The 26,484-nt window shown below is 39.9% G+C and overlaps 1 protein-coding gene across 9 annotated transcripts in view; it reads right to left on the bottom strand.

The window, feature by feature from the left end:
* APBA2 (amyloid beta precursor protein binding family A member 2) overlaps nucleotides 1-26,484 on the bottom strand; it is a 272,652-nt gene that overhangs the window by 90,244 nt on the left and 155,924 nt on the right. For 3 of the 9 annotated variants that reach the window (XM_047863719.1, XM_047863715.1, XM_047863714.1), the window contains one exon: nucleotides 16,060-16,152. The exons of the other annotated variants lie outside the window; for them this stretch is intronic. The gene's annotated coding sequence lies outside the window, so the exon portion shown is untranslated. The remainder of the gene's footprint in view (nucleotides 1-16,059; nucleotides 16,153-26,484) is intronic. 9 annotated transcript variants of the gene reach the window in all.

A 26,484-nucleotide genomic window follows, 5' to 3' on the forward strand; every position in this document is an offset into this window, starting at 1 on the left:
AAATAAATTCCTGTTTTTTAAGCCCCCAAGTCTGTGATGTTTTATTATGACAGCCCTAGGAAATTAATACACTGTTCTTTACACTCTCTTTTAGTCTGTCTCTTTGAAAAAGATAGATTTTCAGATTGTTTTAGAAAATCCAACCATCCTGTCTTAGTCCATCCAGCCTGCTATAACATAAATACAATAACCTAGGTGGCTTATAAATGACAAACACTAATTTCTAACAGTTCTGGAGGCTGGAAAGTCAAAGATCAAGACACCTGCAGATCTGGTGTCTGATGAGAACCCTCTACCTGATTCACAGACGGCTGTACCTTCTCACTGTGTCCTCACATGACAGAAGGGGTGAGGGAGCTCTCTGGAGTCTCTTAAAAGGGCACTAATCCCACTCATGAGGGCTCCACCCTCAGGACCTAATCACCTGCCAATGCCCCAGCTCCTCACACCATCACATTGGGGGATTTCAACATCTGAATCTGTGGGGAGAACAAACATTCAGACCATAGCATCGAGTTATTTATGGTTTCTTGCATCATTACACCTAAAACAAAATGATACGAGACTTCTAAAGATAGAAGTGGATAAAAAGATATGCCAGACAAATGTCAACAAGAAGAAAGTAGGTATGGCAATATTAATCAGACAAAATAAATATGAACAGCCAAGTATGGAAAGGGACAAAAAGAAAATTTCTATTAATACGAGGAAATAGGGGCGTCTGGTGGCTCAGTCAGTTAAGCATCCAACTCTTGATTTCAGCTCAGGTCATGATCTCAAGGTTTCATGAGTTCCAGCCTCACATCACGCTCTGTGCTGACAGTGCAGAGCCTGTCTCTCTCTCTCTCTCTCTACCCCCCACGCCCCTCCCCCTCTTGCACTGTCTCTGTCTCTCTCAAAATAAATAAATAAATTTAAAAAAAAAAAGGAATACTACACCAAAAACATCATGCTTCTGTATCAGTTTAACAGCATTCCTTCAAAATATAAACAAAGTGAATAATTACAATAAAAGGTAAAATTAGTACTCATGATCATATTGGAAGTCTGTAACAGAAGTAAAAATAATTAGATGAAATTAAGTATATAAAGATTTAAATCAAAATTAACAAGTATGACAAAGAGATTTACTCACAATTTTGTACCCAACAAAGAAAGCAGAGTTAAATATATATATGTACACACACACACACACACACACACACACACACCCCATGTGTGGCTCCTCCCCTGATCTTGGTGTGTGTAAATACATGTGGCCTGTATTTACTGAACTTGAAATATCAGAGCTTCCCTAGCATGACCTGGAGGAGGTAATCCAAAGCCTCAGAGGGACACGAATGTTGGACTGGATTTATCATGTGTGACCTACATATTCAATGATTCTTCCACTATGCTCCAAGACAAAGCCCAAAAAATACTCTATTCACCATGGTTTTGATAAATACATTAGTGAAAGGAGCACTTGTACCCCTGAAAAGTAATGTGGTTGCTCACTTTTCTAGGCCAGCGTGACAGTAGGGGATGCCACCACCAAGATGAAATCCATGATGCAAAGGGAAAGATAGGATCCCAGAATATCAAAGGCCAAATGGTGGGCATGTTAGCCATAGAGAAAAGCAGGAGTGTGTCAGTAATCCAAACGCTTTGGCCTTCAAAGATCTTTGGTGGTGGTTGACTGGTCATGGTATCCCTAAGGAATGAAATAGATGGGCAGCCTTCTAGAGTATGACTTCATCTACATGATAGGAAAATCTCAAAATACATGACTTGAGTTGCCAAAGTAGAAAATCATAATTTCTCATTCAAGTTTCCAGAGTAAGTCAATTCACACACCCAGGGCCCCTTGACTGAAGAAGAGGCTGGACCCTCGTGATGAGGAACTCCATGTGCTATAAATCTTCCTTGGTCTGGCCATTCTTTCAGTGCAGAACCCAGAACCCCACACAGCCTGCCTGACAACCCCAGCAAGTCCTGGTGCAGGGTGCAGTCTGCTGCATACAACTGCCTGCCTATGTGTGTCCCTCAGCAAGCACCCCTGCAGAGCCTACACACAGCTACCTGTCTGGGCTTGCCTGGCAAGCCCCTGACAGCCTGCATGCAGCAAGGATAGTCACACACCAAGCAGTCATTACTTCCGCATGCCCCCATGTGTCTTCTGCCCTGGCCAGCATCTGAGCTCCCAGAGAGCCCAAACCACCAACTGCTGATCACCTGCCCCTACCTGCACCCTCAGGGTGGCCTACTGTTACAACATAAACTTCCCTGCTCTCAGGTAACTAATCTATACCTTCTCCAAGTAGAGCATGTCCTTCCTTAGATCTCTCCCAGGTTTATCCTTCTTTGGGTACTCTCCATCATTCCTAGGGTACCATAGAGGATTTCCTATATCTTCTAATTATTCTTCTAAAAGATTTAATAATTCTTGCAGTACCTGAGTGGCTCAGTTGGTTAAGCGCCTGACCCCTGGTTTCTGCTTAGGTGATGATCTCACAGTTCATGGGGTTCAAGCCCTGCATCGGGCCCTGTGCTGACAGTGTAGAGCCTCCTTGGGATTCTCTCTCCCTCCTTCTCTGCTCCTCCCTGCCTATCTCTCTCTCTCTTAAAATAAATAAACTTGAAAAAAACATTTAATAATTCTTTTTTTTCAAGTTTATTTATTTTGAAAGAGAGAGTGAGCAAGCAGGGGAAGGGCAGAGAGAGAGAGGGAGAGAGAGAACGACAGACAGGCTCTTTGCTGTCAGCACAAGAGCCCTATGTGGGGCTCAAACGCACAGACTGTGAGATCATGACCTGAGCCGAAACTAAGAGTTGGACACTTAACTGACTGAGCCACCCAAGTGCCCCTTATTAATTCTTTAAAGAAAGCTCTCCCCATTTAACCTACTGCATGATTTCTATCACCTGGATGGACTCAAAATCCTACATGGATAGTAAAAAACAACAACTACTACATACCTTAGGTTTAAAAAGTATGCAAAATGTAAATTATAAATTTTTAGAAATGAACAAAATGTTGGATATCACAGCTATGGGATATGGCCAAATTAGCACTCAGTAGGAAATACACACATTTACTAGAGAGTTTTTTTGTTTTTTTTTTAAGTAGAAAAGATGGTCAAAGGTATAAAACAAGGTTAAAGAAAGGAAAAGTGAATATTTAAGATAAAAAGCAGAAATCAGAATAATGTTAGGTAAAAAATTTTAAAAGACAAAGTCCATCAAAAGTTGGCTTAATGTGAAAAGAACATACACTAAGGCAAACATGATCAAGAAAAAAAAATGAACAAATATATTTGGAAAAGTGGCCATAATTATAAGTGAACAAAAGTTTTAAAATTATAAGCGTATGCTTTTTAAAACTTTATACTCATAAACTTACAAATCTAACTGAAGGAAAAGAAATATTTCCTTAAAAATAAAAATTACCACAACTGGCTCAATAAGTAGAACACATGAATAACCATAGAAGATATTTTAAAATAAATAACAGGTGTAACCATAAAGGCACCAGATCCAGATAAATTTATAAAGTGAGATTCATCAAATTTTCAAGGAACATCATCATGTCAGATCCCAGAAAAAGATGGAAAACTAAAGCAACTTGTTTTATGAAAACAAGACCAATCCAGTCTCCTATGTGGACACAGGTGCAAAAACTCTAAATAAAACTTCAACAAATAGTTTGAATACTCAGTGTAAGTATTAAAAGATTAATACACTATGACAAAAAATGGTTATATCATAAACAGGAACATGGTTTGACCTCAGAAAATCTACAATGCCATTAAAATTGGCTATTATACTAACTTCGTATTTTGAAAATTAATAATTGAAGGAAAACAGCCAAGCGTTTATTCTGTTTTAACAACAGAAATTATATTTCAGGATAGCCCAGTTGATGGGAGAAATCTATTTTTTAATGAAGAATGCCATAAATGCCATAAATGCAAGTGGTATGAGAGAATTATTAAATACAATTTATAACCATTAACAAGTTAATTGGTTCAGGCCAGGATCATCAATGGATAATGCAATGTTAAATGAACACCCAATATATATGGTACCAACGAGTCTCAAGAGGAATAAACAACTTTACAACAGATGACCAAGCTGTCATCATCTTAAGCCAGTGGTTAATCATAACCAGTCAGATCAATTAGTAAAAGTGAGACAACCATACACCATGTGTGAGTTGTGATGTTACAATATGAAACACACAGCATCACTTATAAAATATTCTTGCCAAGAAATTTTCATCTGAATCCAAACACGATTTAGATTTATCTAAATTAGATTAGATTAGATTTATCACTGAATACATACCCCTTCTTCCATGGGAGAAGGATCCCAACCCCCCACCTCCACCCACTCCATTGATATTGAGGTTGGCAATGTGACTTGCCAATGGAATGTGAACAAAGCGACAATATGCAAGTTCCAAGACTATGCCGTGGGGGGCCATCTCGTATTTCCACTCACTGCTCTCGTTTTCCTAGGATCCGCCATGAGCCATGCATGCCCTAGGCAGTCCCTGGGGCTGAGTCTCAGAATAACCAGGCTGTCTCAGACCAGCCTGGGTCTCAGATTAAGCATGTGTAAGGCAGGGCCACTTCGGCACATCTGCAATCTGAACAAACTTGCAGTAACTGCCCCATAGACTGTGAATATAAAGAAAAATCCTCATTGTTACATGTCAGTTAGATTCTGTTGTTGTGATGCAGCAAAAACTAACACACAAGTGTATGGATCTAAATTCCAGTTTACAAGAACCACAAGAGATGAAGAGAAAGTTAAATGATACCACAAGAAAACAATCAAAGATGGGACTTGATACACAACAATTGGTCTGGTTCAGTCTTTACAATCAGTAAATATAATGGAAAAGAAAGCAGGGATCAGGGGTGGTGTGCCTGCGTGGCTCAGTTGGTTGAGTGTCCGACTATTGATTTCTGCTCAGATTATGGTTCATGGGATGGAGCCCCACATCAGGATTCATTCTCTCCCTCTCTCTCTCCCCTCCCTCACTTGCACTCACTCTTGCTCTCTCTAAAAATAAGTAAACTTAAAAACTTAAAAAAAAAAAAACCTGGAAGAGCCAAGATGGCAGAACAGCATGGAAATTTTTTGTGTGTCACACATCCATGAAATACAGCCAGATGAACACTAAACCATCCTGCACACCTAGAAACCTGATTGGAGGATTAACACAACAATATGCACAACCTGAACCACAGAATTCAGCAGGAATTCAACCCAAAAGAAAAGAGTAGGAAGAAACGACAGCCAGGGACTTAACCAACACAGAAATAAGCAAGATGTCTGAACCAGAATTTAGAATCATGATAGTAAGAAGTCAAAAATAGATTACAATCCCTTTCTGTGGAGATAAAAGAAGTAAAAACTAGTCAGGATGGAATAAAAAATGCTACAACGGAGCTGCAATCACGGATGGATGCAGCGGCAGCAAGGATGGATGAGGCAGAACAGAGAATCAGTGAAATAGAGGACAAACTTATGGAGAATGAAGCAGAAAAAAGAGGTAGATTAAGGCAAAAGAGCATGATTTAAGAATTAAAGAAATCAGTGACTCATTAAAAAGAAACAACATCAGAATCATAGGGGTCCCAGAAGAGAAAGAGAGAGAGATAGGGGTAGAAGGGTTATGTGAGCAAATCATAGTGGAAAACTTTCCTAACCTGGGGAAAGACACAGACATCAAATTCCAGGAAGCACAGAAGACCCCCATTAGATTCAACAAAAAACAACCATCAACAAGGCATATCATAGTCAAATTCACAAAATACTCAGGCAAGGAGAGAATCATGAAAGCAGCAAGGGAAAAAAAGTCCTTAACCTACAAGGGAAGACAGATCTGGTTTGCAGCAGACCTACCACAGAAACTTGGCAGGCCAGAAAGCAGTGGCAGGATATATTCAATGTGCTGAATCAGAAAAATATGCAGCCAAGAATTCTTTATCTAGCAAGGCTGTCGTTCAAAATAGAAGGAGAGATTAAAAGTTTCCCAGACGAACAAAAATTAAGGGAGTTTGTGACCACTAAACCAGCCCTTCAAGAAATTTTAAGGGGGACTCTCTGAGGGGAAAAAAGATGAAAATATAAATACATACATACATACATACATACATACATACATACAAAACAAAAGCAACAAATATTAGAAAGGACCAGAGAACACCACCAGAAACTCCAACTCTACAAGCATCATAATGGCAATAAATTCATATCTTTCAGTACTCACTCTAAACGTCAATGGACTCAATGCTCCAAACAAAAAACATACGATAACATAATGGATAAGAAAACAAGATCCATCTATATGCTGTTTACAAGAGACACACATTAGCCCTAAAGACACCTTCAGATTGAAAATATGGGGATGGAGAACCATCTATCATGCTAATGGTCAACAAAAGAAAGCCTGAGTAGCCATACGTATGTCAGACAATCTAGACTTTAAAATGAAGACTGTAACAAGAGATGAAGAAGGGCATTATATCATAAGCAAGGGGTCTGTCCACCAAGAAGACCTAACAATTGTAAACATTTATGTGCCAAATGTGCAGGCACCCAAATATATTAATCACAAGCATAAAGAAACTAACTCATCAATAGTAATACCATAATAGTAGGAGACTTCAACACCGCACTCACACCAATGGACAGATCATCTAATCAAAAAATCAACAAGGAAACAATGGCTTTGAATGACACACTGGACCAGATGGACTTAACAGATATATTCAGAACATTTCATCCAAAAGCAGCAGAATATACATTCTTCTCCAGTACACATGGAACGTTCTCCAGAAAAGGCCATGTACTAGGACACAAATCAAATCTAAGCAAGTACAAAAAGATCAAGATCATACCGTGCATATTTTCAGACCACAATGCTATGAAACTCAAAATCAACCACAAGAAAAAATTTGGAAAGGTAAGAAATACTTGGAGACTGAAGAACATCCTATTAAACAATGAATGGGCTAACCAAGAACTTAAAGAGGAAATTAAAAAGTATATGGAAGCCAATGAAAATGATAACACCACAACCCAAACCTCTGGGATGCAGCAAAGGCAGTCATAAGAAGAAGTATATAGCAATCCAGGCCTTCCTAAAGAAGGAAGAAAGCTCTCAGATACATAGCCTAACTTTACGCCTTAAAGAGCTGGAAAAATAACAGCAAATGAAACCCCAAACCAGCAGGAGACGAAATAATAAAGATTAGAGCAGAAATTAATGCTATTGAAACCAAAACAAAAAACAAAAACAAAAAAAAAAAAAAACAAAAAACAGTATAACAGATCAGTGAAACCAGAAGCTGGTTCTTTGAAATAATTAACAAAAGTGATAAACCACTAGCCAGTTTGATCAAAAAGAAAAAGGAAAGGGCCCAAATAAGTAAAATCAAGAATGAAAGAGGAGAGATCACAACCAACACAGCAGAAATAAAAACAATAATAAGAGAATATTATCAGCAATTATACACCAATAAAATGGGCAATATGGAAGAAATGGACAAATTCCTAAAACATATACACTACCAAAACTGAAACAGGAAGAAATAGAAAATATGAACAGACCCATAACCAGTAAGGAAATCAAAGTAGTAATCAAAAATCTCCCAAAAAACAAGAGTCCAGGGCCAGATGGCTTTCCAGGGGAATTCTACCAAACATTTAAGGAAGAGTTAACACCTATTCTCTTGAAGCTTTTCCAAAAAATAGAAATGAAAGGAAAATTTCCAAACTCTTTCTATGAAGCTAGCATTACCTTGATTCCAAAACCAGAGACCCCACTAAAAAGGAGAACTATAGACCAATTTCCTTGATGAACACGGATGCAAAAATCCTCAACAAGATATTAGCCAACCAGATCCAACAATACATTAAAAAAATTATTCACCACGACCAAGTGGGATTTATAGCTGGGATGCAGGGCTAGTTTAATATCTGCAAAACAATTAACGTGGTTCATCACATCAATAAAAGAAAGGACAAGAACCATATGATCCTCTCAATAGATTCAGAGAAAGCATTTGACAAAATACAGCATCATTTCTTGATAAAACCCTCAAGAAAGTAGGGATAGAAGGAGCATACCTCGAGATCATAAAAGCCATATATGAACGACCCAACACTAATATCATCCTCAATGGGAAAAAAACTGAGAGCTTTCCCACTAAGGTTAGGAACAAGACCGGGATGTCCACTCTCGCCACTGTTATTCAACATAGCATTGGAAGTCTTAGATTCTGCAATCAGACAACACAAAGAAATAAAAAGCATCCAAATCAGCCAGGAGGAGGTCAAACTTGCACTCTTCACAGATGACATGATACTCTATATGGAAAACCCAAAATATTCCACCAAAAAACTGCTAGAATTGATTCGTGAATTCAGCAAAATTGCAGGATATAAAATCAATGCACAGAAATCGGCTGCATTCCTATACACCAACAATGAAGCGACAGAAAGAGAAATCAAGGAATCAATCCCATTTACAGTTACACAAGAAAACCATAAAATACCTCGGAATAAATCTAACCAAGGAGGTGAAAAGTCTACACACTGAAAACTAAAGAAAGCTTATGAAAGAAATTGAAGAAGACACACACACACAAAAAAAAAAAAAAAAAAGGAAAAAGATTCCATGCTCCTGGATAGGAAGAACAAATATTGTTAAAATGTCGATACTACCCAAAGCAATCTACATATTCAATGCAATCCCTATCAAAATAACACCAGCATTCTTCATAGAGCTAGAACAAACAATCCTAAAATTTGTTTGGAACCACAAAAGACCCCGAACAGCCAAAGCAATCTTGAAAAAGAAAACCAAAGCAGGAGGCATCACAACCCTGGACTTCAAGCTATACTACAAAGCTGTTATCATCAAGACATTATGGTGCTGGCACAAGAACAGACACTCAGATCAATGCAACATAATAGAGAACCCAGACATGGACCCACAAACGTATGGCCAACTAATCTTTGACAAAGCAGGAAACAATATCCAATGGAATAAAGGCAGTCTCTTCTGCAAGTGGTGCTGGGAAAACTGTACAGCAACATGCAGAAGAATGAACCTGGGCCACTTTCTTACACCATACAGAAAAATAAACTCAAAATGGATGAAAGACCTAAATGTAAGACGGGAAGCCATCAAAATCCTTGAGGAGAAAGCAGACTTTGATCTTGGCTGCAGCAACTTCTTACTCAACAAATCTCCGGAGGCAAGGGAAACAAAAGTAAAAATGAACTACTGGGACCTCATCAAAATAAAAAGGTTCTACACAGAGAAGGGAATAATCAGCAAAACTAAAAGGCAACCAAAGAATGGGAGAATATATTTGCAAATGACATATCAGATAAAGGGTTAGTATCCAAAATCTATAAAGAACTTATCAAACTCAACACCCAAAAAACAAATAATTCAGTGAAGAAATGGGCAAAAGACATGAATAGACAGTTCTCCAAAGAAGACATCCAGATGGCCAACTGACACATGAAAAAATGCTCCACATCACTCATCATCAGGGAAATACAAATCAAAACCACAATGAGATACCACCTGACACCTGTCAGAATGGCTAACATTAACAAATCAGGCAACAACAGATGTTGGCAAGGATGCTGAGAAAGAGGATCTCTTTTGCACTGCTGGTGGAATGCAAACTGGTACAGCCACTCTGGGAAACAGTATGGAGGTTCCTCAAAAAACTAAAATAGAACTACCCTATGACCCAGCAATTGCACTACTAGGTATTTATCCAAGGGATACAGGTGTGCTGTTTCAAAGGGACACACGCACCCCAATGTTTATAGCAGCACTATCAACATTAGTCAAAGTATGGAAAGAGCCCAAATGTCCATCGATGAATGTACACACACACACAACATGGAGTATTACTCTGCAATCAAAAACAATGAAATCTTGCCATTTACAACTACGTGGATGGTACTGGAGGGTATTATGCTAAGTGAAATTAGTCAGAGAAAGACAAATATCATATGACTTCACTCATATGAGGACTTTAAGAGACAAAACAGATGAATATAAGGGAAGGGAAACAAAAATAATATAAAAACATAGAAGGGGCAAAACATAAGAGACTCATAAATACGGAGAACAAACTGAGGGTTACTGGAGGGGTTGTGGGGGGGGATGGGCTAAATGAGTAAGGGGCACTAAGGAATCTACTCTTGAAATCATTGTTGCACTATATGCTAACTAACTTGGGTGTAAACTTTAAAAAATGAAAATTAAAGGGGCGCCTGGGTGGCTCAGCTGGTTGAGGATCCAGCTTCGGCTCAGGTCATGATCTCATGGTTTGTGAGTTCGAGCCCCGCGTCGGGCTCTGTGCTGACACCTCAGAGACTGGAACCTGTTTCAGATTCTGTGTTTCCCTCTCTCTCTGCTCCTCCCCTGCTTGTGCTCTGTCTCTCTCTTTCTCTCTCTCTCAAAAATAAACATTAAAAAAAATTTAATGAAAATGAAAAAAAAAACTTAAAAAGCAGGGAAGCATCCTAGTTAAAAGAGAAGACTTAAGAGACTTTACAACCCAAAGGGCTATCTGGTCCTTGACTGGGTCCTGGTAAAGAGATCAGCTATAGAAGACATTCTGGGGATGACTGAATATTTAATACAGACAGAGTATTAAGTCATATTAAGGAATTAATGTTGACTTTGTTAGTATGATAATGGTATCAGATAAGTTAGGAAGATGTGCTTCTTTTTAAAGTGCATACTGACTTTTCATGGGCAAACAATGACAGCTTTAATTTACTTTAAAAACTCCAGCAGAAAAGGCAGAGGGAACAAATGTGAGAAATAATCAGCAATAAAAACCAAGTGAATATGGCAATGGATATGCCTGTGTATTATGGCTTTCTCTCTTTTCCTATAAATTAGAAAATCTTTAGTTCAGTGAAAAAAAAAGTATTATGACAGTTAAAACTTATCACCACTACCATCACCTCCTCCCCAAAGCTATCAATGCCAGACAATGCCATTTGATCATGACAAAAAAAATGAAAAGGAGCTTAATGACATCCATGAATCATTCTTAATTGAAAATCAACCTTAAGAAGTAGATCAAGAAGCAAATTTCTTAACTTGCTAAAAGATATCTAGCAGCAAAGTGCAGCAAATATTTTATTACAGAACAACAAGAGTCCTCCCTTTCACCTGAGGAACAAGGTTAGGATGCCTGCTATGGCTAGCATGATTCGATTGTGTGCTGGTAACCCCAGACAGGGCTGCAAACACAAGGAAAAGTCTTGAGAGGGGGGAAGCTGAGAAGGGGCATTTTTGCCAACAGTATGGCTATCTTTGGAGAAAAGCAAGAGAATCAACTGACCAATTAACTAGACTAAGAAGGTTAGTGAGGTGACTGTGTGCAAGTTCAACATCTAAAACTCAACGGCTTTCCTAAACATTAGCAATAACCACTGAGAAAATGTAATAAGAAAAAGATTTCAGATACAACATCAACAAAACTATGAAGCATCTAGGAAAAGAGCATAACAAAAATGTACAAAGCTTTTATGAAAAACATAAATCATATTCCTGGATGGAGATAACAGATAATATTGTAAATGTAATAATAACAATATATATTTATATATATGTCATATAAATGTATAAATATACATATGTATATGCACAATATCTATTATAATATAGTTATTATATAATTATTATACCAATGTTACAAATATTTTGATTTGGTCCAAATCAATTTACAAAATCTACACAATTCCAACAGAACATGAGTACAAATAATAAAACACAGAAGGCAGAGAAATCAACTGTGGAGACACTGCAGAACAATGAAAGATATAAAAATTTAAAAATAGCAAATTTTTACCAGAATAGGAATACACAAATGAACCAGTAGGAGTGATGAGTGTCCAGAACAGCCCAACATCTATGATAACTTAAAATACAATGAAGGCAGGATGCTTGGGTGGCTCAGTCAGTTGAGCATCCAACTTCGGCTCAGGTCATTTCATAGCTCATGAGTTCGAGCCTTGTGTTGGGCTCTGGGCTGAAATCTCAGAGGCTGAACCCTGCTTCAGATTCTGTGTCTCCCTCTCTCTCTGTCCACCCCCAACTCCCATTCTGTCTTTCTCTCTCAAAATATAAATAAACATTAAAACACACACACACACACACACACACACACACACACACACACACACAATGAAGGTAACATCGCAAATCACTGGGTTGGGGTGGGGGATGGGTACAATCATTGCAACCCACTGAGGAAAAAAGATATGCCTGCTTCATACTACTCATGAAAGTAAATTCTAGATGGACCGGTGATCTCAGTATAAAAGAGATGACTCTTCAATATTAAAGAGTCCAGGTAGGGAAGAAGGCCTTCTTAAATAAGACGTAATGAAAAATCATTAAGACTTATAAATTTCCCACATTAAAATTTTAAACCTGCATGAGAGAAGAAAAAATCCACCTAAAACAAAAAAGACAAATTTACAGACCGGAAGAAAATAATGGGAGTATATGAGATAAAGGATTCATATATAGGATGTGTTACATTGTTTGCCTATGCACCACAGACCCAAACATTCACACCAACACCAAAACACGTCCTATATATCGATAGGAAAAAGACAAATTTTCCAGTGGGAAACAAAGAGCAAAAATAACAAAGGGGAACTGACCCAAGAGAAAACACAGATGTTCTTAACCTCACAAATAATCAGGGAAAATGACAAAGTAATACCGTAATCTTCCTTCCATTATATCAGCAAAATTATAATATCCAGAACTGATTACACTGTAGGGACAAAACCACTCTGTAGCCACTCAGGAAAGAACAGTAGAATATACTATTACTATAGTAATCCCACTCCTTTCAATGCACTCTAGAGAAACATGAGCCCACAAACATCATTGTTTATATACCAAACGTCAGGAACGACCCAAAAGCTCATCACAGGAGAGTGTTCATACAATACATAGTACACGCAGTCACTGGAAGCCTACATAGCGGTTAAAACAGAGGTGGTAGCTCTCCTAGGCAGTAAGTCCTGTATGTAAGTTCTCCGAAATGTGCCATGAGACACTCAAGACACTCAAGACACATGAGACACTGTGCAGAACGATGCACAGACTCTGAGATACGCTCCATTTGTGTAGAAACAAAGTGTAGCCACATGCTTGTACAAATACATATACACTTGTGTAAGTGTGTGATAACAAATCCAGAGGGACACATTCTAAACCCCTTAGCATAGTTCTCTCTGGGGAGAAGAAGAATACTCTAGGTGGTCAAGGGAGCATCTAGCTTTATCTGTGATCTCTCAGTTTTGTTAAAGAACGCACATCTGTGGGGCACCTGGGTGGCTCAGTCGGTTGTGCGTCCGACTTCGGCTCAGGTCATGATCTCTTTTGAGCCCCGCATCAGGCTCTGTGCTGACACCTCAGAGCCTGGAGCCTGCTCTGGATTCTGTGTTTCCCTCTCTCTCTGCCACTCCCCTGCTCGCAGTCTCTGTCTCTCTCTCTCTCTCTCTCAAAAATAAATGAACATTAAAAAAAAAATTTTAAGTAATAAAAAAAAGAATGTACATCTGTGTTGCACAGATCGTCAAATGTTTTACAAAGAAAATACAATTTTGGCCTTTCTAAAATATCCTTAATCAAAAATAAATTGTCCCGAGCCAACAGAGAATGCAGAAGGCCACCTTCCTCCTTGGAAGACACAGCCCCACCCCAGGGGAACAGGACGGGTAAAAGGAAGACATGAGGCTAAGGAACAGGGTTCCCTGGGGCCCTCCCACCCAGAGGCCAGCCCCTCTCTGCCCAATGCACTGCAAGTAAGAGGACAGCCTAGGGAGTGTTCTGGTCTTCTGCTTATTCCTTCTCCCCTCCATCTTCATGCCTTATCCAGTCTAAAAGTTCAAGAGCAAACTTGATCTCTGCTGCATGGGAGAAGGTTTTACCATAAACACCAAACTGGCCTCTTGTGCTGCAGCCTCCGTAGCCCATCCCCCAACATACACCAGCACATTTACTCTCTTGCTAGGCAGGGACCATCATGATCCTTCCTTCCTTCCCAGTGGGACAAGCCAAGGCTCCAAGAGGAGGTATGGCTAAGGTGAGGTCACAAGGCAATGAGGGATCGTGGCCCAGGCCTGACCACCTGTCTCAACACTCCTGTGCTGTCCAGTCCTTCCCATGCTGCGTCTTCACTCTCAAACCACAGCTTCTTTTTATTATTTTGTAAAGTTTATTTTTATTTATTTTCAGAGAGAGAGAGAGAGAGAGAGAAAATGAGAGAGAGAGAGAGAGAGAGAGAGAGAGAGAGAGAGAGAGAATCCCAAGCAGGCTCCACACTGTCAGTGCAGAGCCCAACATGGGGCTCAATCCCGCGAACCATATCATGACCTGAGCCAAAATCAAGAGTCAGAAGCTCAACTAAATGAGCCACCCAGGCACCTAGCTTCTTGTTATTACTGATGTAGATGTATTGACACTGATATACCATAACCTGCCACACCTGGCCTCTACTGTTCTCCCAGTGGTAAGGAGAGGGAGGACTGACCTCACCAGAGCCCAAGGGCCAAACTCTCTGGACTCAGTTGAAGCTTGAAGCTTCCCTCACAGGTCCCGTCCCATCCCCCAGCCAGGGCTGCTCCCTGGCCACATCTGCCTCAGATTGGCCCCTCCTGGATCCCACTCTTCACAGCTGGGCTGATCTGCTTTCTTCCCACATTTCTTATTGTAGCTGCATAGACGCCTTTGGCAGATATGAGCTTATCCTTCCTGCCCATGGGTTCCTGAAACTTAAGGCACTGAAAAGTCCCACTCTGCAATCTGCCAAAGGTGGAGAAAGACAGAATATCATATGGAGGTAATCAGAGTCTCCTAGGTACCCAGTGCATTAAAAGGCCCTAAAGTGGTTTCAACACGTGGTTATTATGCCAACTCTAGAAAGAACCAGCATTGTCACCCAGATGGCATCCGGCTAAGGAGTGGATCCTGGCTCTGGCTGAACAATAGAATTACTGGTGAATTTAAATCTGTGTCTCCATCTCTATATCTCTATCTATCAATCTGGTCAATACCCAGACAACACTCTGAAAGATCTTGGTCCAACTGGCCTGGAACTGACTCCCAGGACTGATACTTTTTAACACTCCCCAGGTGACGAATGGGCAGTCACAGTTGCAAACACAGACTCCAATCCACTTTTGGGGCTTTCCACCTAAATGTGACTAAACAATCAAGGATCATAAACTGGGGAGGAAAGCCTCACACAGGAAAAGGAAAATCCAGATTAAATGAGTGCAAGGAAACCAAAGGAGACAGGAGACACTGTGAAAAACAAAAAAAGTAGTAATTAATACCTTCAACAAATGTAAGAAGTTACTGCTCCCCAAACAGGAAAGCAGAGCTACCAAAAAAAAAAAAAAAAAGATGACAGACTAAAAAGAGCTCTTGGAAATTAAAAGTGGAAGAAAGTATAAACATTTATTATGGGAATTCAAAGATAAAGTCAGAAATATCCTAAAAAGCACAATAGAAAGGAGTTGGAAAAATACAAAAATACACAAGACAAGAGAAGCATATAGGATGAAATCCAGAGGTCCAATGTCAGATAAGTGGGAATCCCAGAAAAAGAAAAAAGAGAGAAGGAAATTATCAGTGAGAAAATAAAAGGAAGTTTCTCAGAGCAGAACAGAGTGCTGGGTGAATCTGCTCTGGGTTCTGATTCTCTCTCCAGCACAACCACTGAGATGCACCAGCTTGGGGAGCAAAAGCATCAAACTCTGAAGTTTCTCATTTGCCCCAGGACCCAGCCCTCCTTCCTCAAAAACTCTGTATACAGCTCCTGGCACATAAATGCTTCTGGTCGTCACAATAAGTCTGTGCAAGTAGAAGGGGCAAGGGAGGAAATAGAGACTCTGCAAATAACCTGCCCTAAAGTCACACCGCTGGTGTCCCTGTCTCCCAGCCCACAGCTCCTCCTTCCATTATTGCTACACCCTTGTCCCCTCACATACCTGACTCACGATCTGCTCCTTGGGTGCAGACATAACAGAGCAAGCAAGTATTCCAAACAGTGGGTGGATCTTCCTAAGCTTGCCTGATGACTCCTTTTAAAAAAAAAAAAAAAGGTATTCTCTCAACTAAGAAAGGATTTTCTTCTTCCTGACATGACAATAAACTCCACCGCTAACAATGCTGTCCAGGACCTGGGTCCTGAGAGATTTCCATCTGCCCCTCTCCTCCTTACCATCCACCAGCAAACCAAACTGGTGGGTGTAGATCCTGGGGTGGCAGCCAGGCACAGGACAGAGGTGCCACCCACTAGCAGTTGACACTGTCACCCCAGGACAGCTGGGGGCATCTTCTATCTTTTAAAAAACAGGAAAATTTCTTCTGGGGCCCCTCGATGTTCAGTTGGTTAAGCGTTCAACTTCAGCTTAGGTCACGATCTCACAGTTCATGAGTTCAAGCGCCGCATCAGGCTCTGTGCTGTCAGCACAGAGACCACTCTGGATCCTCTGTCCCCCTCTCCCTGCCCCTCTCCAGCTCATGCTCGTGCTCTCTCTCAAAAATAAATAAACATTTAAACAAAACAGGAAAATTTCTTCTATTAATGATGTTGTACAAGGCATAAATGAGGGACCCCAGACACTCATTTTACAGGGTCCGCATGCACCATAATTGCCCTCGATGGCATCTACTGAAGGAATAAGACAACCTGGCTGATTCTCCGAGTGCATGCCTCTATTCTCTCTCTGATTAGAAACAGACATTCTGGACAAGCAATACAGATCACATTCTTTTCCCTTAGCAACCACAGCAGTCACATGAACACCAGCAAGATGGACGGTGCTCTTCCTCAGGTACAAATCCTCAGTAGCAGATGTGACTTAGTTTCATTTCTTATGCAACCTCCTTGAAAGCCAAAAAGGTAGTCCCTATCCAAGATCCTCCTTATAGACTGAGCTGGGCAACAGAGGAATGGAGTTCCTTTTGATGCTGATTTTGGAGGAAATGTGGGAAAAAAGACAAGTGAGAAAGATTGACTACAGGAAAACACCATGTCATTGTGTGTAAGAGTCAAATGATGACAGGGCAATCTGCAGACCAGTGGGCTCAAATCTGATTCTAGAATCAAGATTTTAGGACAGCTGTTCAATAAAACTTTCTGCAATGTTAGAAGTGTTTTATCCCAAGACAGTAGGCTTAAAGCACTTGAAATATGGCTAGTTTGGCTGAGAAGCTGAAGTTTTAACTTGCTTAATTTTAATTAATTTAAATTAAATATAAATCGCCATGTGTGGCTAGTGGCGGCCATACTGGACAGCGCAGTTCTAAAATGCACTTTTTAATGGGTTGGGTTATGATCACCTTTAAGAAAAGTAGCCACTGCAAGAGCTAACCATGAGTTTGCAAAATTACTCCCATTCTCTCTCTCTGATAGAGTATGTACAGAGGTACACGAAAGAGATCCTGAAATAAGAATGCACCTGGATTTCAACAAGATACATGCCAGGTCCTTCCCAACATTCTTGTGAATTATGTTGAAATGGATGTGACACAATGAGATGGATTTGTGCCTAATTGAATGATCATACTAAAATGGCATCAGTTTGTGGATAACTCAATCTGTGGGGACTTTCTCAATGATTTGGCTGTGTTCCATCATGGGTGATGAACAAGGAAGACAGCTGCTCTTCAGAACTGCAGAATACACAAAACTGGAGAGGTAGGGAAATACAAATGTATTTTCCCCAAGTGTAGGGATGGCAGAGGAAAGCTTAGCCAGAGCATGCTTGGAAGACCTGTTATATACCCTGTTCAATCTAGTTAAAGGGACGCTTTCACTGCCAGACACCCTAATGTGAGTCACAGACTTCACCTCTGAGTGATGTTCGTACACAAATCCATCCTTAACCATATAGAGAGACTTAATTTCTTTAAGGTCTAACCAAAAAATTGCTTCAGTAATTGTACTGTTGCTAGGTCCCCAAGATCAAACAGCCTATTCCACAGAGCCCTCTCCATCTGTTCCTTTCATCAGAAGCTTTATGATGAAGGCTATCTTCTTCCAAGATCATTATTTTTTCCCTTACCTTGAAAAGAAGTCAGCAGAGAATCCTTTTTCATAGCCCTTGTGACTAAGGGTATAGATAAGGATATGTAAAGAATGATTCATTCTCCTACATAACATATAAAATATGTATTACTGAGGATACTGGATGACTGGGAGCAAAGTATTAGGTCTTCAAATAATATGAGGCACCATTAACCATGACATAGTGGATGGAGAAAACAAACAATGTTATTATGCCCGATGAATCTTACTTCAGGCTATGACACACCAGCTTGTGCCAGACTAAGCCTTCCACCAAGAACAACCAGCAGCTCTTGATGACTTTTTAAAAAATCTCTATGGAAGCATCAGAGATCTGCCAAGGCAACTAGGACTTGAGGGGCTGAGATCCTGACAACCAAGAAACTATAACTGAAATAAGCCGAGCATTTTGTGTGGCTTCTCTAAGGCATTAGTGGATCCATAACTGGTAGGAGCCAAGAGGTTTAAAAACCAAGCAGAAAATAAAGTTAAAAAAAAAATTAAAAAAAAAAAAAGAGGGGCGCCTGGGTGGCTCAGTCGGTTAAGCGTCCGACTTCAGCTCAGGTCGTGATCTCGCGGTCCGTGAGTTCGAGCCCCGTGTCGGGCTCTGTGCTGACAGCTCAGAGCCTGGAACCTGTTTCAGATTCTGTGTCTCCCTCTCTCTGACCCTCTCCCGTTCATGCTCTATCTCTCTCTGTCTCAAAAATAAATAAACGTTTAAAAAAATTAAAAAAAAAAAACAAGCAGAAAGTGGTGGTCAAGAAACAACAGGGCTAAGCAGAACTCTTGGCAGTTTTATGAGGGATATAAGAAATTATAGTTTCAAGCTCCTAACGCAGTGAGAACCTGAGAAGCCAAACTCCTGGAGAGAAGAGGGAACAGAAAAGTGAGGCTGATATTCAGATATGTTAAGAAACAGTGAAAGGTGAAACAATTTGAACGACAGCATAAATAACACAGTACTGAGTTACAGCCCAAAGTACAAAAAAAAAGATCCACAAATCCACATGGACATAAATAAATGAATGAGTGTATCAATAAATGAAAGAGAAGGGACAAATCTGTGGGTTAAGAATTCCATATAATCTGTTAGCTACCGCCCCCTCATGGAGATGAAAGATAATTTACAGGTGATGTAGGTGAGTATCAAGGGATGTGTTATGTACCCTTGATTTGATATGATGGAAATGGTGCTCTTCCCTATGCAGTCTTTTGACCCAGAGCCTGTAACTCCTGTATAACCATCAGGAAAAAATCAGACAAACCTAAACTGTAGCATATTCTATAAAATACCTGAGCAATATTCCTCAAAGCTGTCAAGGTCATCAGAAACAAGGAAAGCCTAAGAAGCTATCACAATCTAAAAGTGTCTAAAGAGACATGAAGGTTGAATGTAATGTGGATGCCTGGAACAGAAAAAGGATGTGAAGTAAAAAATAAAAAATAAAAAAAAAAAATGAAGGATGCACTGTAGTTAATTATGAAGTATTCAGACTGGTTTATTACATGCAAGAAATGTACCATGCTAATGTAAGATGTTAATAGGGAAAAATGGGTGTAGGATACATGAGAACTCTTCTACTATCTATTTGACTTCCCTGTAAATCTAAACAGTAAAAAATATTTTAAAGAAAGTTGTTGGTGTAGTTACATTGATAGTCAGACAAAGTACACTTTAGGAAAAGAGACATTTCTAAAAGAGAAAAAGAAATAATTCATAATAAAACATAGGGCAATCTGCTAGGAATAAAGTCTAAATTTAAATTCCAAATTTAAAGTCTAAATTTAAATTCTAAATTTATATGTATTTAGTTATATGCTCTCAGAATGTATAAAGGGGAAAACTGACAGAACTATAAAAAGACAAATCTAACATCACAGTGGAATATTTTAACATACTTCTCCCAGTAAATGATATAACAAGCAGAAAAGAATCAGAATGGAAATAGACATGAACACCATAATTACCAAAATTTTCCTCGTTGATATATGTAAATTACTGTACCAAGAAACCACATACAAATGCACACAGAAAATTTATCAAAATTAATCATATGGTAGGCAAATCTAAAATGAGTCTAAAAAATTTTGAAATGTTAAAAACCATAAAGGATGTATTTCTGACTATAGTATAATTAAGCAAGAAATAAACAACAAAAATATGACTAGAAAATATGCAGACATTTGGAAATTGACCACTTTGAAATAACTCGCATATCAAAGAAGAAAATAATCATAAAATTTAAAAACATTTTAAGAGATTAATAATGAAACTACAACATATCAAAAAATAGTGGGGTGCCCTGGGTGAGTCAGTCAGTTAAGTGTCTGACTCTTGATTTCGGCTCAGGTCATGATCTCACAGTCGTGAGATGGAGCGCCACACCCAGCTCCAAGGGAGGCATGGAACCTGCTGAAGATTTCCCTGCCCCTCCCCCACTCTCATGCATGTGTACTCTTTCAAAAAAATGAATAAAAATAAAAATACTTTTTAAAAATAGTGTTGCATACTCATATTCATAGCTGCACTATTCACAACAGCCCAAAGGTGAAAGCAACCCAAATGTCCATCAATGGATGAATGGATAAAGAAAACATGATATAAACATACAATGGAATATTATAGAAGTGGAAGGAAATTCAAACATATGCTACAGCATGGATGAAACTTGAAGACAATATACTAACCTAAAAAAGCCAGTTGTAAAGACAAATACTGTATGATTCCATTTATATAAGGCACCTAGAGTAGTCACATTCATGGAGACAGAAAAGAACAGCAGTTGCCAGGGGCTGGGGGTAGGGGAAAAAGAGAAGTTACTGTTTAATGGGTACAGAGTTTCACATTTGCAGGATGAAAAGGTCCTGGGGATAAGTTTCACAACAATGTGAATATAGTTAACACCACTGAGCTATACACTTAAAAAGGGCATATTTTATGTGTTTCTAACCATAATAATTAAAAGTAGTAGATTACAGCTAAAGCAGGCTTACAGGGAAATTTATAACTTTAAATTTCTTTATTAGAAAACTTAAAAAGGCTACAAAAATAACCTAGATATCTATTTATTTTCAATTATTTTGAAAATAACAGCAAATTAAACCCCAAATAAAGTTGAAGGAAATAATCAATATGGGGGCAGGAAAAAATTGAAAGAGAAAACAAATGTATAATAGGGGAAATGTATAATAGGGGAAAAGCAATAAACCCAATGTTGGTTCTTAGGAAGAATATTAAATTTGTAAATCCCTAGCATGATAAAAGTGGGAGTAGGAGGTAGGAAGGGGGAGCATGCACAAATTACAATATCAGAAATGAACAGGTAGATATCATTTGTAAAAAATAATAATAGACATAATAAATGACTTAACACAAATAACTGTCACAGTTTTTATGAAATGCACAGCTTCCTGAAACACAACTTAGTGAAACTGACACCAGAAGAATAAACATCCAATGGTCCTGTATCTATTAAAGACACTGAATCTGTAATTAAACTTCTCAAATAATTTCCAACCTCAGTGGCTTCCCAACTCTTCCAAACATGAAGGAAGGAAGGAAGGAAGGAAGGAAGGAAGGAAGGAAGGAAAGAAAGGGAGGGAGGGAGGGAGGGAGGAAGGAGAGGGGAAGAGAGGGAAAGGGAAACACCAATATTGCCCAAAATCTACCAGGGAACATAAAAAGAGGTACACTTTATAAAATCATCACTACTTTGATGCCAAAACCTGACCTTGACATTATATGAAAATAAAAGTATAGGCAAATCACTGTTAAAGACAGCTGCAAAAAGAGCTATTAAAAATTATTAAATCAACATAAAAACTATATCATATCTCAAATCAGTTGTAGTCCAGAAATGCAAGGTTGGTTTAATATTCGGAAATCAATCATATAATTCACATTAATTAAAGGGAAAATAGTCTTTGATTAATTAGAGGCAGAAAAAGTATTTGATAAAATTCAACCCCCACTCATGATAAAGTTGTAGCTAACTAGAATAAAAGGAAATTTTTTGTTCTTATAAATAGTATGCACACACACAAAAAAATGAGAGCAACCAGCTTAATTCAAAGTGAAATACTGAAAGATTTTCCCCCAAGAGGGAAATTATTGAACTGGGGTTTGCAATCAGCACAAAAAGGAAAAAAACAACTTTCATTATTCATAGACAGCATGATTATGCATGTAGAAAATCTAAAAGATCTTACAAATAAACTACCACAACTAATAAATGAATTTAACAAGGTTGCTAAATATAAGGGAAACATTTAAGAAACAATCACATTATAAATACCCATGAAAAGGAATTATAATATAGAATTAAAGAAAAACACTTATGATAGCAATAATAATAGAAAACAAAACAATACCCAAATACCTTGGAAGAAATCTAACAGAAGATGTTATACATACAAAACTATAAAATATATCAAGAAAACTTGCATTAAGTCCAAAGAGAAAGAAATTACATGTTCATGGGTTAGAAGACAATAGCATAAAGTCTCCCTCTTAATGGAGCTATAATTTGAAGGACTCTCATCAAAACCTCAGTAGTATTTCACAAGCAAGTGTTTATACAGAAATTGACAGTGATTCTAAATTTTATATGAAAATGCAAAAGGCCAAATATAGCAAGATAATATTGAAGAGCAAAACTGAAGGACTTAAAACTAGCAGAAGTAAATACTTACTATAAAATCACACTAATTAAGATATTGTGGTATTGATGGCATTCTTGGGTTCTAGTGATGCTTTATTTCTTCATCTGGGTAATAGTTTACATGGATGTGCTCACTTTGAGAAAATTCATGGCAATAATTTGCACAAGCAGAAAAGTACACCTCAATTTAAAAAGCTTATTTGGGGGCACCTGGGTAGCTCAGAGGAGTTGAGTGTCCAACTTTTTATTTCATCTCAGGTCATAATGCCAGGGTCATGGGATCGAGCCCTGCATCAGGCTCTGCACTTGGCGTGGAGCCTGCTTAAGATTCTCTCTCCTTCTCCCTCTCCTCCCCACCCCCTGCTCACGCTCTCCCTTTCTCCCTCTCAAAAAAAAAAAAAAAACAATTTAAGGGTTTCCTGGGTGACTCAGTTGGTTAAGCATCTGACTTCAGCTCAGGTCATGATCTCAAGGTCCGTGGGATCAAGCCTCGGGTCAGACTCTGTGCTAATGGCTCAGAGCCTGAAGCCTGCTTCAGATTCAGTGTCTCCCTCCCTCTCTGCCCCTCTCCAGCTTGTGCTCTGTCTCTCTCTCTCAAAAATAAACAAACATTAAAAAATTTTTTAATTTAAAAGAATCAAAAAATAAAAAGCTTATTTGAAAAAAACATAGTATGGTCTATATTGCTGATCTTGCACACTATGCAATTAACAACAGAGGCCTTGAAAAGGTGAGTCTCCAGAGCCTCCTTCTGCTTTCTGTCACTTTGTGAGTCCAAGTGGTTGTTATGCGGTGTGGACTGTGACAGGGAAGGAAGGAGAACACAACTCAGATGAGACTAGAGAAGCCACTATATTATGGGCAAAGGCTCACTTTTTAAAGTTTTCTTTCAGATTTTATTCTGAGCCAGGGGCTCCGCCTGCTGTCATGGCACTGTAAACACTGCCCTCATTTCTGTGAGTCAGGCTTCCTGGAGCCTCCTCTATGATGCCCTGGTGCGCTACGGGGTTAAGGGCACCTGGGGACGATCCCCAGGCTAGGATCTCTTTAACTAGTCCAGCATCTAAAAGGAGGATCCAGCCTGCTTCCCCTGCACATACACCCACACCCCCCCACACACTCAGAGACTCACTCACATCACTCTCACCCACAGACACACAGACTGATACAGACACACTCACATAGACTGAGACACTCACACTCACAGACTCACACACTCTTCAAACACAAAGACTCATACACACACACACACACACACATAGACACAGACTTACACATACACACAGATTCGCACATCTCAAACACATAGACACATACACACACACTCATACACACTCACAGACACTCACACATAGACTCATATCCACTCACTCACACTCTCTCACACACATTCACACGCTTTGTCCTGACAAAACCACCGTAGAGAACAGCTTCCCATCTGAGCCAGACTAGAAGAAGGACAGAGACGTGATCACGATGACATTTGGAGCAGAGTAACAGGAGAGAGGAGAGACTGGAAACCAAGTCCCTGAATGATGGGAAGGCACAAACTCGGGGGTGTGAAGAATAATTGTAGATAGAATCTATTCATGTTAAGTGTCTCGGTGATGGGCCCTGTGCTTTTAATAACAACATTCAAGAATATGGTGCTGTGTTCCTTCTGTTTTTTACAATGTGCTGAAATATAGGGTGGCTCAGTTGGTTAAGCATCTGACCTCAGCTCAGGTGATGATCTCATAGTTGGCAGGTTCAAGCCCCGCGTCGGGCTCTGTGCTGACAGCTCAGAGCCTGGAGCCTGCTTCAGATTCTGTATCTCCATCTGTCTCTGCCCCTCCCCCCCCCTCAAAAATAAACATAAAAAAATTAAAATGTGCTAAAATAAACATAACAAAATTTACCATCTAGACCATTTTTAGGTGTACAATTCAGTGGCATTAAGCACATTCACACTGTTGTATGCCCATCCATCCCCAGAACTCTTTTCTTTGACAAAACCGAACTCTCTACCCATTAAACTCCCCATTCCTCCTCCCCAAGTCCTTTGTTGGATGAGAAAACAAAGAGGCATCAGGTCACAAAGCAACTTTCCCCTCAGAGCAGGGCTGGGCTCAGGGCCACTGGGGGTCCTCCCCCTGCCCAGAGGCAGTAACTGCAAGAGGTAAGCAGGCACCTCTAAGTCTGCAGGGGAGGTGGGGAGAGATGTGCTACATGCTTCATTCACCATGTTGTGCCCCACAGCACCCAGATCCGTTGTATACTGTCTGGCCATGCCTAAGATATCCTGTTTTAAACCTATCTTCTCTGTAAAACAGAAATCATGACATCCACTTACAGAGTTTAAGGAGCTCTGATTAAGCCTGATTCTACCTTTGTCTGGTGCACAACTGTGCTCAATAAAAGAATGCTACTGTTTCATACCTCTGGATCTGAGGCGTAGGGAAAAGGAGTGCACTGGTAGAAGTGAAATCATCTGCAAGGTGCCTTCCATCCAGGGACTGCCCCTGCACAAATATAGGACCTCACTAAGAAACGGAGACAACCAGGGCCTCTCAGAGCCTAAAGGAATCCTTGGCTTCATGACTTGGTGACTAAAAGAAGTCACCCAGGGAGCAATGAATGTGGGCGCAGCTAGGGTGCTGTGAACTCTGGCTTGCACCTGACCCCATCCCCCCTGAGCCCTGAGAAAGGAGAGGAAGTTATGATTTATCTCAAAGCTAATTGCTCCCCAAAGCTGATGGGATTTTCTGATATGAAGTCTCAAGTTATCACACACAGGAGCTAATTTTCTTTGGCAACTGACAGGTCTCTCAGTCTGGAACAACACCCTCGCTCTTCTGTCTTTGCTGCAGGACCGTAAACAGGACTGTCAAAACTGCGTATAGACAAAAAGCCAAACACTCCAATGAGTGTCATTTTCCTCAGGACCTGGGGAGACCACACAGATACTCCAGTGTTCTCATGGCTAAAAATAACAGTGGAGGCCGGTTGTCTTTGGGAATGACTTTCAAAATCAGGATGAGTCAAATCCACCCTCCCGAAGTACACTTGCCACTACTGGAGATATTTGCTCAAAAGATTAACACAGGTGCTAAATGTATTTCCATCCTGGTGACTCCTTTCTGCTCTTCACAGACTTGACTCCCACCTCCCAGAGAGAACAGAGGTCACAGCTGGAAAGGCCCAGAGTCTTCTCCTCCAACACTCCCTCCAGGAAACAAGAAGCTCTCTTCACTGGCACCCAGGCCCCACTCCATTCTCCCTCCTCGCTGCATGTGTTACACGCACCGCTTCTTTCCTCATCTGTAAACTACACTGAACAATCAATTTTCCACCTCCACAGAAAAATACCTTGTTCCCTTCTGTTCCCACCCCCTTCTCTTCTCCCCTTCTTAGTCTGTGCTCATGAAAAAGAAAAATCCCACAGCCACATTCTCTGCCTTTTAAAACTCCTATTTGGTCTTCCAGCAACCCCCACCCAGCCGATGAAAATCCTCAGCCCCCTTCCTTCCTGGTTTCCACCCACTTTCTGGCCATTCTCCTCAGGCTCCTTCACTCCCCGTGGAGGTCACCCCCACCCACAGCCTCAGCCAGCCTGGCTAAGAGACTGACTCCCCAGCCCCACCCCCACGCCCTCAAAAGCTCCTTGGCCCTTCATGAAGTAGGAATTCAATAATTCTATT

The sequence above is a fragment of the Prionailurus viverrinus genome, chromosome B3 (assembly GCF_022837055.1).
Source record: "Prionailurus viverrinus isolate Anna chromosome B3, UM_Priviv_1.0, whole genome shotgun sequence".
Lineage (NCBI taxonomy): Eukaryota > Metazoa > Chordata > Mammalia > Carnivora > Felidae > Prionailurus > Prionailurus viverrinus.